We start from the raw sequence: 20,491 nt of genomic DNA on the forward strand, positions 1-20,491 counted from the left end.
GTCTCATTAGATGGTCCAGAAATAGGGCTAACCCCGTAACAGTAGTACCAGTATAACCGGGCCGTTCCCCGTATACATTACAAACCAGTTACCAAACTTGTGACTATCTACTGCATTGTTTACTTACAGTAAAACCCCTTGTTTATATTTGTATGTCAGACATTCGAGTTATTATGAAATACATTTGGATAACATTATAAAACCGTGAAAAGGATTTTCGTTGGCGCCAAAAAGAGGATTTATAAACGAAATGTTATTTTCTGATGTTCAGAAGAGAAAATTTGGAACAGAAAGCACAGTGCATCCTTTATCCGAACATTAATAGAAACAACCTGTTTCAGAAGAGATGTGGCAGGAAAGATCAAAAGAAATTGGATGCGTTAGGTTTCTTGGTTACTTACTTATGTGAACAAATGCTTGCATGTGTGATATTTTCGACTTTTCTGAAAGCTAAAGGGTATTTTAGTCATTTTACATTAGAGCTGCGAAATCAAAAAATAAAATAAATAAAAATAGAAATAAAAAATAAAATAAAGAAAGATAGGAAAGAAAAATGAGAAAAATATTAAATGATATGAAATTAATACATTTGGCGTATACAAACAAGTATTTTCTTGCTCTGTGCCCCCTCTTACACACACACACACACACACACACACACACACACACACACACACACACACACATATGAAGGTAATTTATAGAAAGCAATACAATACAGAAGTGTAACGGATAAACACGAACTGAAGTAAAGAAAGGCATATTTTATTAATTTATTAATCATATTATATAATCAGTTGTGTAATCAGTTTAAAAAAAAAAAAAAAACTTTGACTGATCTTCTTGGCACATCTCCAAATTCATTCTCGTCACTCGACGCGTTTTCGCTCCTAGAAAAATATCAACAACTTGGGAATCAATCTGGCAGACACCTTATTCATATACAAATGGTCATGAATGAATTTTATTAATATGCTTACATAAATTAATTTTATTAATACATTTTTCTTTTTATATTACAATCTTAATTGTCGTCAGTGGTATTCAATGGAGATTCCATATAACATGATATTTCGGGAAAATTACCTTTCTCATATGTGTGTTCAACTATTTTCATATTTGTAGCAAACTGTTTTTATAAATAAAAGTTTATTGATATATGTATAAATATATATTAATGTTACAGAAGATCAGAAAAACCTCGGTACCATCGGTTTCAAATCGACACAAATGGGACTAGTCTCTGGTCGCCTATGCCAGATTCTCGTCAATCTCTAGTTATATCTCCGTGCAAATATATAGAAATAAATACGGTCTTATATTGATAATTTTATAATTGAGGACTTTGGTGGGGTTCTCTCCCATACCTTACACACACGCAGTTTGTGTATATGTGTATGTAAGAATGGTAGTTTGCTTGAAGCATTACTGATAAATAACTGAATTCTTATTTTCTATTTTGAGAAGGAGACTTTTCTTCCGAAATAGCAAAAGATATTTTGCTCTCCCGGATTTTATTAATATAATCAGCAAGTCTTATAATTGGTCACCTTTTAAGAAATTAAAAGAAACTATAACGATCAGGAGCCAAGGCAAGATCAGACAAGGTATCCTCCTCCGGCAAGACAACACTCAGGTCCAGAACGTGTATGTAACTAGATCTACTGACCTTGTACCCTCTGATTTCCACCTCGTCCCAGCCATGAAGTTGTTTTTGAAAGGAAAGCATTTCCCAGATGATGGAGCCTTGATTTCCGCAGTCACATTGTTGTTGAACGACCAACCTGAAGTTTTATACAAAGCGATATCAGGAGCTGCATTAAACGATGGGAGAAATGTATTACTCTGAGTGGTTCTTATGCTGTGCCCAAGTTGCGTTGCTTTATTACAATAAGTTGGTCAGCGGCATTACTTGTATGCCTATATATATATATATATATATATATATATATATATATATATATATATATATATACATATATATATATGTATATATATATGTATATATATGTATATATACATGTATATATATGTATATATGTATGTATATATATATATATATATATATATATATATATATATATATATATATATATATATGGTATAATCATGTTGACACACCGGTTCTCATCAGATCACCGAAGATAAGCAACGTTGAGCCTGGTTAGTACCAGATGGGTGACCATTTGGGAATTCTAGGCGCTGTATGTGTTCTCCGCTTATCTCAGCATTTGTTTCCAGTCGATTTGTACATACACTCCATTTGCCTCTGATATTTAACAATGTCGACTCAGGAGAGGTGTGGTTGGAGATTGCGCACTTCCTGCCACAAAACTTTTATGCACAGGTACCCATTCGTGGGTATCCATAGGCTGTCAAAGACAGAAGGAGTCGTTTTTTTTTATTTTTTTTTTTTACGTTGTATAATTTTTGTGTCGTCGATAAGGATTTTTCTAAGATTGGAAGGAGAACAGTTGTGTTTTATTAAATGTTGATATATAGCGCTAAAAAAATTCTTGAAGTATCATACATTAGAACTCATCAGCCTACTATAAATAATATTGCATTCGAGAAAAGCAGCAACGTGTTAAAATGTCTTACATAGCGCATAATGAAGGGACTTTGCGAGTAGTGCCCACTAACTTGCTGATTTTAATACTCGAATTTGTAATCGATTTCTATTTTAATGGACTTCTCATCGACTTTATATATTCTAACTTATCATCACCTGATGCAGTTTAATGTATATTTTACTTTTCACTTTTTAATTTCTATTTTCGCTCCTTCTCACTTTTACTTCCTCAACACCTGAAGATGATTCGCGGACGAATCGAAAGCGCTCGTGACAGTAACAATCGTGGAACCTTAATTAATATTTTCGATTTTGATATAAAAAAAATTATACGGAAAATCGGAAAAATAAAATAAAAGAATCATAAAGCAAAGTATCTCCGTTGCATTTAATAATGTTTGCTTCAATGAAAAAATGCTGCATAAATATACCAATTTCAAATATATATATATATATATATATATATATATATATATGTGTGTGTGTGTGTGTGTGTGTGTGTGTGTATAAGAACTTATATTTTCAACCCAATAAAATATGCCCAACTTTTCCTACATTTGTATATATAGTGTCCTGACAAGCCAGTTTCAGTTTTGCTGCTTTGGGATGAATTTTGCTCAGAGCTTTTTTTGCTTGGTTGTCTACCCTGTGGCCTTGCCAGGGCACTAATATAGATACATCACTCATTTTTGGCAATTTTATAAGTTCAAAATTTCAGCAACTATTGATCAGAATTGAACAAATGAAGGCTCGTTGGAAAGGTAATGACCTGAATATGTAGTGGGCTATGTGGCATTTGCCCTTAAGGTCCCACATTAAGGGGATCATACATCATCCAGATCCTATTTTTGGCACTTTTTTCCAGCCATAAAATGTTTTAATCATATTCATTTGTTTTTTTAGTTTTTCATATGAATTACAAAATATTTTATATTTCCCTAAAACCTCTGGCCTTGATGGAGGGGAGACTAAAACTTACTGCTAAGGTTTCAAATTATTTGAAATAACAAGAAGAGGGGACTTAATTCCAAATATTTCTCATATGTTATATCTCCCCTCTTTGGTTTTCATATGTAAAGTAAATTTCACAGTATATAAGGATTATTTGATACTGGAGATATTCATAATTGTACCCTATTTCCAAAAGAGGGGAGATATAACATATGACAAATATTTGGAATCAAGTCTCCCCTTGCTATTATTTCAGATAATTTGAAGCGATAGCATCAAGTTTTAGTCTCTCCTCCATCAAGGCCAGAGGTTGCAGATTTACAGAAAATTGATAGTGGAAAATAGACATTACCCGTTTTTTCATTAATAAACGTTGAAATAAAAAATATTGGTTTTATTCCCTGTGGATGAAACATTATTTATTCATTTTATATCTAACGCTAACACCATTTATTTATTTATTTATTTATTTATTTAGATAAAATGAATAAATAGTGTTAGCGTTAGCCGCTAACACTATTTATTCATTTTATCTTTAACGCTAACTCCATTATTCAGTTTATCCCTAACGCTAAACTTCATTTTATCTCTTACACGAACACTATCTATTCGTGTTAACTAGTTGTATCTAAGCTTTAAATTCAATTATTTTTATTTTACGTGTACTTGCCAGATAGTTTTTGAAATGCCTTTTCACGAGTTCGATTGCTCATATAATTATTGGAATGATGGATATCTTCCTGTCATTCCAGTTTCTTTTCATATCGTACATAAAACCTTGGTATTTGATTATCTTTTCCTTTTAGCTCTGTTTAACTTAAAATCATTGGGCACCCTGACTTCTACTAAGGTTGCTTCTTTCTCCTTTTTGTCCCATATCACTATGTCACGTTTAATAGCCCCGTTTTCGAGGTACGTTGCTGGTCCCAGATCTTACTATTATATTCGATATTCAACATTTTACAGATCATCCGGTGGAAATATTTCCAGAATCCGTTGTGTCGCATTTTATAGTAGCCGTCCCCCATGTGCGTGTGTGACTACTAGAGTTTCATTTTAGACAGGAGAAGTACATTTTGGTGCAAAAACAATGTCGTTTTTTGACGTGTATAATCGTTCGACTGGTAGTAATCGTGACACCCTGCACTGAAGAATCCCGAATGGATGAAACACTAGTGTCTGTAGGTATTTAATTATTATAGTAAAAAAATAATTATGACAGCCCCTTTAAGAAATACGTTTCTTATCGTTGAGCACTTTCTGTTGAATTAAAAAGTCGGTCAATTTAGCTCTTATGCGTAGATCATCGTATAACGATTTGATCACTGTCTGTCTGACGTAATGAACATTTAAATGAAAATGTTTAAAATTCAACGCTATTTCACATGATTAATGGTAGCCGAATGGATACGGCCTCCGCTAATCGAGCCAGAGATGTCTCGTGTCGCGGGGTTCGAATCGTTCGACTGGTAGTAATCGTGACACCCTGCACTGAAGAATCCCGAATGGATGAAACACTAGTGTCTGTAGGTATTTAATTATTATAGTAAAAAAATAATTATGACAGCCCCTTTAAGAAATACGTTTCTTATCGTTGAGCACTTTCTGTTGAATTAAAAAGTCGGTCAATTTAGCTCTTATGCGTAGATCATCGTATAACGATTTGATCACTGTCTGTCTGACGTAATGAACATTTAAATGAAAATGTTTAAAATTCAACGCTATTTCACATGATTAATGGTAGCCGAATGGATACGGCCTCCGCTAATCGAGCCAGAGATGTCTCGTGTCGCGGGGTTCGAATCGTTCGACTGGTAGTAATCGTGACACCCTGCACTGAAGAATCCCGAAAGGATGAAACACTAGTGTCTGTAGGTATTTAATTATTATAGTAAAAAAATACTTATATATATATATATATATATATATATATATATATATTAAAAATTAAAAGAAATGGATACGGACTAGGATTGCATAGTTGCAATGCTACTTAGAAACAGAAAATCATTCACAAAGCCTGTACTTATTCATTGAATAACCAAAAATGGATATACTTTTTTATACTAATAAGTCACCAATTACTAAGGTCAAAATGCACTGAAGGATAACAGTTAATGAGATTTCAGCTGTATGACAGAGGATTGCAAATGATAAATGGGATGGGCAATATTTTCTTATTCCGATAAGTATTTGTTGTTATTGGACTTGAAGATGACCATGCCGCAAGGAAGCAGTCTCATAGCTATATGTTCTACAGATGGAAACTCGTTGGAAAGAAACTTTCTTTAAAGAAATCCCAATTGGTTTTATGTATGCAAAAGAAGATAATCAATTTTATATTATATGTTACTTTTTATTATGTTGGTGCTAAAATAATGTCGTTTTTTAGCGTATATATATATAATTATAAAACTCAAATGACCTTGTAACGAGTGATGTAACCCACTTTCCGGTTTGAGACATCCGGTTGCGCATGCGCGCATAAACATTAACCCATAACAACGTAAACAAATAAACACAAATCGCTTCTTTTGCAGATTTTGACCTGCGCACTGAAATATTAACGTTATTGTTTCGAAATTATTATTTAACATGGGAACAGTGGGGGTGTTTTGCAACTATTCTTTATTACAACTATACTGTCGCTATTTTCTTACAACTAAACAACTTTAACCTGTTGACAAACATAAGAACAATTGTAGTAAAGCCAAGACTACTACTACTACTACTACTACTACTACTACTACTACTACTACTTTCTATCCGTCCCTTTTCCTTCCTTCCTTCTTTCCTTCCTTCTTTTTTATTGTTTGTTTACATTTCTAGATACAAAATAGTTGTGTGAGAATGGTGAATTTGTTGGCACATTTACTAATCTGTTTCAATATTAGTTTTATTTTATTTTATTTATTTAGGTTTTATTTTTTGCTTCAGGTTTTATTAATTTTTTTTTTTTTTGTAGATTTTAAGTTTCTATAACGTGGTTGAAGGATTCCAATATGGGTTTTTCATTCTTATATTTCTCATCGGTAGGTTCATGTGCGTTTTTGCTGCTAAATGACTTTCGTCGGCGTTCGATTCGTAGGAAAATTATGTTTATTTTCGATTTTTGAGCGATTATTCGGAAAAATAGGTAACTTTACACGAATAGGGAGGATTTTTTTTTTTCATGGTTGAGTGATCCGTCCGTGATTTTTCATTTTAATATACTTTCATAGAAATGTTTCTATTATGTAAAAAAAGCAAAAAAAAAACACTATTTTCTTTACGTCACAAGTGTCACGCTCATACATGAATTCCATAGCTAATACTGACCCAAGGGGTCACGGGTAGTCTAGTATATATATAAGAACAAGTAGTTAATAAAACATGTTAAAAAACACTTTGAAAAAGAGTTAAAACTTATTTAATTTTAAAAAGGAAGCACAAATAAGTGGATAGTCCTTAATCCACGGAGTTTCGAAGAAATACGTTACTTCTCATCAGAGGGTAGGATTTAGCAAAATGCGGGACCGGATTTTGTTTGCAAAAGTATTTGATGAAACTACAAGTAAGTCATAGATCTTACTTGGTAAAAAATAGTGAAGCAGAGGGAATATGGTGAAGAAAAATGTGATTTCACGTGAATGGATACATATATATATATATATATATATATATATATATATATATATATATATATATATATATATATATATATACGAGCAAACAGTTAATAACACATGTTAAAAAACACTTTGAAATGAGTTAAAAACATATTTAATCTGAAAAGGAAACACTAGATAAGTGGATAGTCCTATATATATATATATATATATATATATATATATATATATATATATATATATATATATGATAAAAAATACCATTATTTTTGCACCAACCTAATACTTACACTTATATTGCAACTAAATTTACATTTCTTACAGCCATTTCATGTCCCTAGGCAAACCAAACTAAATCTTTTAGTAATACAAATTTTCGATCGAAAAATTTTCGCTCGATTGCAATGAATTTACAAAACTATAAAACTTTGATTAAATGCTTCTAACAATGGCGGCGTCCAAAATGAGCGCCATTAATGGTGTTTTAATTAAAGTGTACATTGTTGAAAAGGATTCCTTAAAAAAAATGTTTTTAAAGCCATAGGCGAAATCTTTTTTTTTAATTTCTTTCTAATTTCAGCTATTATATTCTGTCCAGGTAGCTTATGATCACCAACACTGGCACTTGAATAGGCGAACAGTGTTCAAATCCAGTTAGATCTATGGCATATATTACATACTCACTTAACAACCACCGCCAATATAGTGATTAAGTAAAACTTAAGTAAAACTTCGCGGTATCTTGGGTGAATTGGAGGTGGAGGTGTTAACCTAATAGAATACTCCTCCTAGAATGCGTAGAATTAATTACATGAACAGAACAGTTTTGCACTATTTTTACGTCCCCTAACTAAAAATCAATGGACAATGTAATAAACAATAGAATGTGCAGCAATAAATTTAGTGACAGAAAATGCTGTAAGCCCTCCCCTCTCACAAGTCCAGCCCACCTCACCATGCTAGGTGTGCTGACAACGTGCTATTGTCAGAGCTATGTAGTCTGGAATTCAGGTTCTTAGCAGGGCTATCCATGGTGGGCTGGTTTGGCACCAAATGGTATTAGAGTCGCAACCTAGCTAATGGACCTCTGGTAAAAATACAAGTTGAAAAGACTAAGACCCCCCCCCAAACTTCACTCTTTGTCCATCTGATAAAATCCATCAAGGGTGAGACAACTAATGGAGCTAAAACTGCCGTTTTTACAATTCCGTTTCTTCTTCTTCTTCTTCTTCTTCTTCTTCTTCTTCTTCTTCTTCTTCTTCTCCATCATCATCATCATCATCATCATCATCATCATCATCATCATCATCATCATCATCATCATCATCATCATCATCATCATCATCATCATCATTTTTTCCGTTCAAAACTTAGCTTTCCATTTTATTTATATTTTTGTTGTTAAGGGTCACCACTTATTAAAACTCAAGGGCTACTCGAAAATTAGGGGCAATAAGTGTCAGGCAGACTATGAGACAACACCGTGATGATCGGTAATGGTAGAACTTGGATAGGTTTGATTATTCAAGAGGATAACTTAACAAAAACATATTAGTAGATCTATAGAAACATCAGATTTAGAAACGACCATCTTATAGTCAGCGGGGAAGCAGCTCCATGGTATTGTGTTCAACAGATGGACAGTTCTAGGAAAGAAACATTGCTCATGGAACTTTTGTTTAGTTTTAAGCACTGATAGAGTATAAGAGAAATTATTGACAGTTGTTGTAGTTAGACGAGTATTTGTTGCGATTGTTTTGCAGGGTGTGAGGCATAGAATTTTAATTACTACTTTATACAATCATTTTTTCTTTAATGTTTATATATTTCAAATTTGTTTCTGAGTAGCAGTATGTTATTAAGAATACAATTTAATTCAATTTAATTCCTTCAGGGCAATAATTGGTAGGAATTATTTTCAAATGACCGCTATCTTAATAAAAAAAAAAAAAGAAAAAAAAAGATTGTATTAATTTATACAGAGTTACTTTTCTTTGATTAGAACAAAAATAGTTTTAAAAATGTGAAAAATAAAATTAATTGTAAGTAAATACATTACAGGACAAACTAATGTTTCTATATTTCAAATTCTTGACTTAAAGCCATAATTATATTCATTTTCTTCTAGAATTCAACTGACATCTTATGAAACAAACAATATTAGTTTGAATATAATTTATATTCAATTTCGTCTAAGACATCATTCATTTCGGACGCGCCCTTGTCTTATCAAAGAATTTACTGTTTATTTTATACGCTGGCCTTTCTGCTTGGGCAGGGATAAAACTTCTAAAATGGATTTGTGATATTAGGCTGTTTCAGAGTGTTAACTTTGGTCAAAATAGGACTTTTTTCTTCAATCGAATATTTTTGATAATCATGAAAGGTATTCCGATACAAAACCTATCAGAGAAAACTCTAGAATACATAAAGTACATTTGTGCGAAATTTCAAAAAAGTCGGTTCAGCCGTTTCAGAGTCCATAAGAAATTTTCTCTCTCCCTCTCTCTCTCTCTCTCTCACACACAGACAAAATGATTTATATATATATATATATATATATATATATATATATATATATATATATATATAACAAATAAATAACAAGTCTATATTCCAAATTTCAAGTTGTCATCTTACCATTTATTCTTTTAAGTAAGTTTACATGCACGATTCTTGATAGTCTCTGTTTTGTAGCACAAAATTATTTATGTAATTATTATATCAATTGTTCAATTTATTTCGCCCTTAATTTATCAGAAGAAAAAACACTTATCAACTTAAAATTTTTTATATGCTCTGTAGTTACATTGAACTTCATAAATTAAAGAATTGGCATAAATAAAAGGTGAAATATAATTGAATAAACATATTTCCACACACACACACACACACATATATATGTGTGTGTGTGTGTGTGTGTGTGTGTGTGTGTGTGTGGAAATATGTTTATTCAATTATATTTCACCTTTTATTAATGCCAATTCTTTAATTTATGAAGTTCAATGTAACTACAGAGCATATAATATATATATATATATATATATATATATATATATATATATATATATATATATATATATATATATATATATATATATATATATATATATACAGTAGCGTCCAAAACTAAGGTACAAAATTTTGAAACCTAATATTTGTTAGAAATAACAACTGTGAAAAGCTGAAATTTGGACAACTGGTAGTCGTTATCATCCATAATAACATACTAAAATTTTAATCATTTGCAAAGGATAGAAAAAGAATTATAACAATTATTTATTTATTTTCAGAATAGGAACGTCCAAAAGTAAGGGACAAAACTGAGAAAAACATTTGTAAACATTGCATCAACCGGCACCATGGTGAAATGCCAAAAACGTGATTACTCTGTGAGACAAGCTATTGTGAAGCTACACAAGGAAAAGCACACCATTAGAGAGATTTCAGAGAAAGTGAAACGTTCCAAGAGTGTTGTAGGAAGGGTTGTTAAATCCTACAATGATACTGGCAAAATAGTTAGTTCTTTTAAAACTAGCAGACCCTGCAAAACCTCGGCAAGAGAAGATCGAATAATGCAGCATATGTCATTAAAGGACCCTTTTAAGTCTTGCACAGAAATGAAAAAAGGTTATGAATAGTATCTCATGTGTTAATGTGTCAAGACAGACTGTTTCTAGACGACTGCAAGAAATAGGGCTGTTTAATCGAACTCCAGGGAAAAAACTACTTGTTAGTTAGAAGAAGAAGAAGAAGAAGAAGAAGAAGAAGAAGAAGAAGAAGAAGAGATTAGAGTTTGCGAACATTTATGTAATTTTGACATATGAAAATTGGGCAAAAGTTTTTTCAGTGATGAATGCAAGTTTAATTTATTTGGAAATGATGGAAAAAACAACGTGAAGAGACGTATTGGTGAAAGATTAAGTGCAAAGTGTACTAAGAAAACTGTCAAGTTTGGGGGCGGAAACGTCATGGTATTTGGAATGTTTTCTAGCCAAGGTACGACGCCTGTTGTCCAGTTACAAACTCGTGTAAACGCGCAGATCTATAAAAACATTTTTCAAAATCATGTTGTGCCAATCATGCAGAATGTAGTTTTCGATAGAGCTACCTTTATGCAAGATAATGCCCCATGTCACAAGGCAAAGATGGTAATGAGTAACCTTAGCGAGCAAGATTTCGAAATTATGGATTGGCCACCGCAAAATCCTGACTTAAATCCAAATAGAAAATCTTTGGAAGACCTTGGGAGTGAAAGTTATGGAAAGAAATCCCACTAACACGGAGGATTTGTGGATGAAGTTTCAAGAAGAATGATCTGAAATTAGTATTGAGAATTGTCAAGAACTGATTCGTTCTTGTAGTCGAAGATGTGCAGCTGTTATTGAGAGCAAGGGCTAATTTATTAAATATTGATTGTACGTGTATTTTTATTGTTTTTTTGGCTGTTTACATTGTTTTTCTCAATTTTGTCCCTTACTTTTGGACGTTCCTATTTTGAAAATAAATAAATAATTGTTATAATTCTTTTTCTATCCTTTGCAAATGATTCAACGACTTCCAGTTGTCGAAATTTCAGCTTTTCATAATTGTTATTTCTAACAAATATTAGGTTTCAAAATTTTGTCGTTCAGTTTTGGGCGCTCATTAGCGTATTAAGCGACGCTCTTTGTGTAAACAAACTGAGCAGAAGAATTTTGGACGATGTCAGAACATCGTTAATTCATTACCCACACAGTATCAGCCATATAGCGCAACGGTGAGAAGCCTTGACTGTCATTTGGGCGGTTGGGTTTCGATCCTGGCTTGAGGCAGTTGGCTGTCTAGTTGTATTGATGAGCTGTGAAACAGCGAGACAGTACTGTATGTGGATGACGTTATATATATATATATATATATATATATATATATAAAGTATAAATCTCACCTGTCTGTTTAAATGTATGTATGTTTGCCTAAAACTTTCGACAGAGGCGACGGATTTTCACAATATCAGTTACGAGAAGTAATATATTTTTCAAAGGATAGGTGTGTGCGTGTCAGCATCAATAATATGTGTGTGTTCGGTAAAATTTGAAACAAACTTTTTACTGAACTCATTATGAATTATGGAATATGTATCCTAGGTAACAGGGTGAGTAACGTGGGTAGACTCTCTCTCTCTCTCTCTCTCTATATATATATATATATACTCCTATAAATTCGTTTTTCTCTTGTGTGTATTGATATTCATATTAAAAATCCTCATTTCTATTTATTTAAAAAGAAAATACAATTTTCTTATATATGGGTTATGGAATTGCATTCATTAGCAAAAGATCTAGCTAATTTGCATATTCTTTTAAACATTCATTTTAATTAATTCCCTATTAGTTGTTTCGGTTTTCTAATGGGATAACCATCTTTAGTTAACTATTACGTGTAATTATATTCATGCAGATATTCTACATGATTTATACTTGCATAATATTTGCGTAAAAAGTTTATAGTAAACACAAATTTGTTTCCATATATATTTATGTATACGTATATATATTTTGTTTAACAAATTTTGCCTATCAAACTCTTCCTAGAGTTTTTGGTCTACAGACATGAAACTTCATATATAAGGTATTTGAATCCATGCAAAACTTTATATTTGGGTTTTAGCCCATAAAAATCGGTGCAAAAGTGGGAAAATTAAAAAAAAAAAAATGAAATTTGCCATGTGAAGGGCGAACGCCGGCATTACGAATGCATAACGTAGTAGCTATTGATTCATGTTTTAATTTTTAGCCTTGCAGTAACCATGTTTTTATAGCCCAATCATTGACGGCAGAGGCAAAATAAATCGTAAGCGGAACGTTTTGGTTTCGATTCTCGGTGGTGGCGCATGAGCCTTTTTTTTTATACTTTTTAAATCATTACTATATATTGCATCCAATCTATCTATATATCTATAAAAGTGAAAGTGTCTCTCTGTGTGTGTGCCTGTGTGTGTGTGTTTGTGTATATCTCCCTACGCAATAACTCTGTCAATTTTTAGTCTACAGACTCGAAATTTGATATACAGGGTACTGAGATTTGGGAAAATCGATGTGATCGGGTTTCGGCCAGAAATTTGTCGATTAAGGGGTCAAAGTTGAACAATTTGACCTTTGAGAACTCTACCAAACTCCTCCGACAATTTTTGGTCTACACACTTGAAATTTTAGATATAGATTCCTTGAACATGGATCTAATTTATAACTTGAGTTGAGTTCAAAACAATAAATTTTAAGGGATCATAATTAAAAAAAAAAATGAACGCTTTTTTTTTTTGCTCAACATATACCTCCAAATACCCGGGCAACGCCGGGCACACATGCTAGTATGTATATATATATATATATATATATACAGGGTGGCCGAAAAGTCCCAGGACACTATGCATGTATTTTTAATAAAACACAGTATTTTTTAATGAAACACACAGAAAACATATATATTCAACAAAAAAAGAGAACTTTATTAGAAACAAAGCAGAAAACAACTAGAGTAATTTAGTGGTCTAGGGGATCAGTATGTTGGCCCTCGTTGTTCTTGCACAATTCCATTCGCCTCCAGGTTCTTTGTGCCATTTTTTTTTTAGCGAATTCCTTGATACGCTAGCAAAAGCTGCAATAATCGCATGCTTTAGCTGATCAATGGTTTCGTATCTAATACCAGAAACTTGACCTTTAATTAAACCCCATAATGAGTTATCTGGAGTGGTCAAGTCGTGTCCTGGAACTTTTCGGCCACCCTGTATATATATATATATATATATATATATATATACATATATATATATATATATATATATATAACGATGCGATACCTCCGTTCAGTCTCGAAAGACTGAGAATACTCTCTGTAGGGGCAGCTGAGCTAGTAATTGTGAGACAAGAGTTGCACAATCTCTTACCACACCTCTCCTGAATCGGCACTGTTTTGGTCCAGTGGCAAGGAGAAGTCCATGACAATTGGAAACAATGCCGGGATAAGCGGAGAGCACATACAGCATCTAGAATCCCAAATGGTCACCCATTTAGTACTGACCAGGTTCAACGTTGCTTAACTTCGGTGATCCAGCGGGAACCGGTGTGTCAACGTTATCATATATATATAATAATAATTTATATATATATATAAATCATGATTATATTATTATTTCTATTAATGTACTATTTGTATTTTTTATCACTAATGGAGATTTAGTGTGTGTGTATGTGAAGCCGAAACTATACTAGTATTTTTATTAATGTGACATCGTACTTCTATTACTAATAAATATTTAGAATCTGTCAGTCTGATGTCGAAGCTGTACTGTTACTTCTATCAATGTATTCTACTTTTATTACTAATGGAGATTTGGTATCTGCCTGCCTAAGCTGAAACTATATTATTACATCTATTAATCTATTATTGTACTTTATTTAAATGCTCAATAGGAGAGAGCATAGTGTGATATCTGTTCTGTTGTCAGGCAACCATCCTCACAACCATTAACTCCTTCTTTGGTATGTTTACTGTAGTATATGTTCAGTGTAGCATATGTTCTTTCGTCATTTTACGATTCTTCCAGGCATTATCTCCTCCTTTTGGAGAGAGTAGTGTGGTATTTGTACTCTGGTCATGATACTATCCTCCAAGGAACGATTTTCTCCTTTTGAGAAAGAGTAGTGATATGCTAGCAAAAGTCTTCGACCTCTGATTGAATATTTTTGTGAGTATAAATAAAGGTCAGCACATTCAAAGGTCAATTGGGTAGCAGATAGCAAAGTAGAAATGTTTTGCAACGCCACACGATGAAACGGAAATATCTGTTTTTGGTAGTGCTCACTAGTTAATCAAATTGATTGAAAGCAAAGCATGAAATTTTTTCAAGCAAAGTTTTCAGCTCTGCTAAAAAAAGACATTTCTTTCGTTCAAATCTACTTGAATCATCTGACACACGCATATCTCTTCATGTAGATGTACAAGATTCCATGTATATTTTACTTATGGGCAAGTGTTAGTCTTTGTGAAAAATGGAAACGGGGTAAAAATTCAGAGTAGTTAACAGTCTATAACTTGTAAATAAAACATTATAAAGAACTAAGACAATATAATTAAATTCTCTACCAACTTTTGTATATGTTTATTAGGCACGGCCAAAACGGAAGGAGGGAGTAAGTACTTTTTGACAAAATCTCTCTTTTAAAATCTAAAAAAAATCAAGTAATTATCCAATCAATACGAAATTTTCGCCGATTATTGAGTGAAGAATGAACTTTAAACAGTGTACTTTTTTCATAATATATATATTGCTTACAACCCCCTTCTTTATTTTTGGTCACGAATATACTTAAAATAATCAGCCGAAACTGATCAAAATATATTATATTATGGGGAGGGTGAGGATTGTAGATTAAAATACAACTGCGCACGTATCAGATTTTAAGTTTGAAAATCCGAATCTTGAATGTCTTTAATCTTTTATCTTTTGTGTTTTGAAGTATGAAATTCGTTGAATATGTTAATAATACTTATTCTTTCAGATTAGCAAAAAAGATAAAAATAAAAATACCTATATATTTTCATTATTTTTACGAAAAACACTACTTTTAAATCTTTGAAAAATAAATTAATAGTTTCTTTTAGTGAGCCCAATATTTCTAATATACCATTAAATAGGAAATGCTTTGTAGAATCGATATCAAAAAAGAAAAAAATGATAAATAACTGCGCATTTTGCTAAAAATATGATAATTTCTTTCGGCAAATTGTCGTTACGTCATATTTCCTTATCTATGGTACACCACAGAGGCCTAAAAACAGTTGTTCTTATTTACAAACAGTTGTTATCTCCATCCCCTTTGAATTTTTACTTAGTTAAAGTGTAGGTGACATTTGCATCCACCACACTCTCTCGCCCAGAAACATTTGGTTCTGATGGCAAAACAGGACCAAGACGACCAAGCATGATATTAGATGTAGGACTTGTCTCCAACACATACGGCGCCTAGCATTTCCAAAATGGTCACCTATCTGGTACTGGCCAGCTTCATCGTTGCTTAACTTCGGGGATTATGTAGGCAACAAATATGTATCAGTTATGGAAAAACAATTAAATCCTTATAAAGTTGATTCTTCACTTAATCGTCAAAACAAACATTAAAAATACATGGAAATTTATAGGACTAAATGACTTCATTTATTCATGTAAAGGCTACCGTAGTTTCTTTGAAACTATCATTAAATTTTGAAATTTCACCACGCAAAACTTACAGACTGAGATAAAAGGTGGAATTATTTGAAATTCAGGTACTTATAATATTTTTGCATATTCTTATAGCAAATCACCCTAAATCTTATTTAGACAAAAATAATTGATTAAAAAACCTTTTAAAAATATTTAAATGTGTTATTCATTGAGACAAAAATGGCGGTGAATGATGTTTTTTGGAAAATTAAAAATTTTAAATTCTATTAAAAATAGTAGAAAATGTTTTTTTTATATTATTCTGCTTTTCATATGATAAAATTCAGTCTTTTATCTTTCTGGAAAAGAAAGTTGCCTAAGAATAATGGATTTTAATAGATTTTAATTCGTTTTAAAAAAAACAACAACTTGTTTTTTCTACCATTTTTTGGTCGTGCCTAATGTTTATCATGTGGATTTTTTTTTTATTTAAAAAATTATTTCCATGAAAACTATCTTATCAACGCACGACAACCAACATAGCGGCAGAAATGTTCGGTTAATTTAAACAATTAATGATTCTATCATACACTCTAAATCGAAGTGACACGTCTCTTCCCTTGACAAACCTTTGTAAAATCACAAGTAATTATATGAAATTAGTTAAATTAAACGAAGATTTTGTCAGCCATTGTTATTTTTCGTGTGTTGATAAGACAGCTTTTATCGAAATAAAATTTTGAAACACTCTTACAAACAATCCTCACTTGTTGCCATAGAGCTAAACCAGAAAGCGTGTACACGCAGAAAGTGTATGATTGGCTTTTTTTATTGTTTTCTTTTAACAAGTGGATTTTTTTTTCAGGACCCAACTTATATTTGCAGTTACAACAAGGTAATGTGGAGAGTTACATCAACATCTGGGTTAGTGCATCTACCATTGGTCTCTTACTCTTAGAAGGGGACCAAAAAGAGTCTTAAATCTTATTAGGCTATTATTATTGCACTATCAACCAAGTTCCAACCTCTGCCTCATCGCTGCAATGTTGCATCCCTGTGCTTTTTTTACAAGTACGTTAATGGAATGTGCTCTGATGAACATTTTGCATAGGGGCGAAAGGCGTGAAGGTGCCAATCGACCGTACAACTAAAAAGTAGACACAAGGCAAAGAAAGATGGCAAACACAGATGATCGGATTAAAACGATATGAATAGTGTTTTATTTTTACTACGAAAAAGGATAAAGTGTATGGCAATAGATATCAGGATCAGCCAGGGCAAGAACGGGCTTCTCGCTGTGTTGATATTATTGTATCCTTGAATGGCATGCTTCAGTTTAGTCAGAGACGTATAGAGAGGGCCTGATGCTGGAGCTAGAAGCCGAATGTCAGTAGGCACTGGAACAGGTGGCTGGACGTCAGTTGACATTGCTACGGATAGCTGGACGTCAGTGGACACTGGAACTGGTAGCAGAACATCAGTAGGCACTGGAACAGATAGCTGGACATCAGTGAGTACTGAAGCAGGTAGATGGACTTCAGTGGGCACTGGAATAGGTAGCCGGAACGAGTCGCTGCAAGATAAGCTGGAGTCACTGGAAGCTGCAGGGATGAACTGAAGTCGCTGGAAGTGAGTTGGAGTTGTAGCAGGTCTTTGTTTTATTGCCATTTGATATGACGACACTGTGATGATCATCAGAAGGTGTGATCCTGAACGAGCCTCACACTCACCAAATTATAACCACCCCAGGTTGTCATCCGTGGAATTATCTCAAAGATAATGTCTATCAAAACAACCCCAAGATTTCTGAACAGAATATGGCTATGGTAGCTTAAATTAGGGCAATACCCCCCCCCCCAAAGAGTGCATTAGAAATGTTGGCAATTTTGCATGTTGTATCCAAGCGTGCTTATCATTAAACGACAATAAAAACTGTTGAACATCCATGATTGAAACTTGCAAGTTTATTTGTAGGAAATATACTTGAATTACAGACAGGATTGTGAATTTTATTAACTACTAATTTTATTAACTATTGACCGTTGGGTCAGTATATGTTATAGCTAGCTATGGAGTATACAGAATTAATGTATAAAAATGCAAGTAACGCGCAAAAATGGAATGCACGCGTGTGCGAAAACAAAGATAGCGACCAATACGGAATACAGTGTATAATAAAGGTCTTAACACTATTGCCCTTAGATTAAATGAAAATTCCTTTATATGAGGGGTGTAATAATCCGTTGAAAAAATTGAAAAGGATGAAAAGAAAAAATACAAGGATGGAGTGTAAGGTTCCCCATAGTTCATTATTTGTGTGTGTGTTAACACCCTTAAAATATCGGGAAATAATAATTAAGTAATATTTAACGGTGAGACTTTTCAAAGCAAATTAAAAAAAAAAAGAGAGAAAAATTCCCCCACACGTTTTTAAGTGTTTCTACATATTTAAAATTTTTGGGAACTTATGGCTCCACCCTATCCCGTTCTTTTTCTTTTTTTCTTTTTCTGTTTTTCTTTTCTTTTTTTTTTTTGATCCTTCCCTGCCACCAAACATGAAAAACTGCTAACGATTACATGCCTCGTAACCGCTACGTGGCCAAGAAGTGGGTGGCTATTTTACGTTAAACTTATATAGGGAAATGATCCCCTACTATAAAACGTTAATTTTTTTATTATTAAAAAAAAATCCTACTTTTATATTATCTTTAAAGGCCGTTGAAACGTATTAGGGAAAAAAAAAAGATTTTAATTTCTTTTTAGAAGGTAAATTACGCTGGGTTAGGTCGTAAAAAATTTCAAATACTTTTTAAAGTATGTAAATTGATCAAGTAGTTTTTTTTTTTATATATATTAGAGAACTTTTATTTTTTTGGAAAACAATTTCAACTTGCAATGAGGATACTATCGAAATAACAGTTTTAAAAATTTGGGATGGGAAAATCGTACAACGAACAGCATTCGTGAACAACATTTGTTAAAAAAAGTTTGTTTATATTGCTTAAAATTAAAAATAAAAAGGTTTATATTGTTTAAAATTAAAAAATAGAAAGGTTTATATTGTTTAAAACTATAAAAAGTTCTATTTGTATTGTTTAAAAAAGTTCTGTACATATTGTTGAAAATAAATAAAAAGTGTTTATTATTTTTTAAAAGTTATGTTTATATTGTTTATTTTTGAAAAATAATTTCTGCTTATTTAAAACAGTTAACATCTGAAATATCGATATTATTGTTTACATATCGATTGCATAGTAACATAGCGATGATTAGGGGAATTTGGTTCCTTTTATGTGAAAAAAGTTAGATGTTATTATGTTGACAGTTAAGTGTTTTCTTTTTATTAACACGGTTTCAATGACTGCGCAAGCTGATTTGCGAAATTTTGTCGTATTTAAACTGTCGATTACAGAATATATTAAACGCATTAAATCGTAAACGTTTGTTTCGTTTTTGTTCGAAAACGACTCCAACTTGCAATGAAAAATACAAATAAAATTCGTAAAATGCCGATGTACAAAAAAGCAAAAGGGATTTACAATTTTCTTTTTATTTACATATTTTAAACGCGAAAAAAATTGTCGATTAAAAAAGCTTTCATAGCTTTGTTTTTATTTCTTTACACATGCGCATCGTAAAGCGGAACTGGATACACGGTTTCAAGACCCAAGCAAGACGATTTGAATTTTATAATATAATAGATTTCATGGGTGGAATTTATTTTCGGTCAGCCTGCATTTTGTTTGGTCCATTAAGATCCGCACAGGACTGAAAATCTCACCATAATTTTTTTCTTTTAATTAAAAATGATCCAGTTTCTTAAAACAAAAAACATTATTTGACATAGCCGATAGATGACCCTCATATGCGTTACCATGGTACCTCTTGCTTTTCATTGGCTTCAAAAACTGAAGGGACAATGCCAATGTTCCTTTTTACTTGTCTCCCCACGAGGGTAGAGTTAGACACAAGGTCGGTTTTTATGTGGGAAAAATTCAGCTCCTCCAACATGAGCACTCTGAAGAGGAACAAAATAAAAACTTGTCTCAGTCATGAAGGATTTCTCCTGCACTAAACGAGGACAGAAAAGGTGAAGTGTAGCATCAGAACTGATACTACACTATGATCTTGGCCCAATGTTATGAAAACATTACATATACGCATATGTCTACTCCG

At 32.4% G+C, this 20,491-nt stretch overlaps 1 protein-coding gene and 1 pseudogene across 1 annotated transcript in view; one reads left to right on the top strand and one right to left on the bottom strand.

Moving 5' to 3' along the window:
- The window catches only part of LOC145295958 (uncharacterized), a 212,042-nt gene that overhangs the window by 19,847 nt on the left and 171,704 nt on the right, over positions 1 to 20,491 (bottom strand). The window lies entirely within an intron of this gene.
- On the top strand, positions 2,095 to 2,211 carry LOC145296347 (5S ribosomal RNA; annotated as a pseudogene).

Source organism: Euprymna scolopes, chromosome 16 (assembly GCF_053919585.1).
Source record: "Euprymna scolopes isolate OS-2025 chromosome 16, ASM5391958v1, whole genome shotgun sequence".
Taxonomy (NCBI): domain Eukaryota; kingdom Metazoa; phylum Mollusca; class Cephalopoda; order Sepiida; family Sepiolidae; genus Euprymna; species Euprymna scolopes.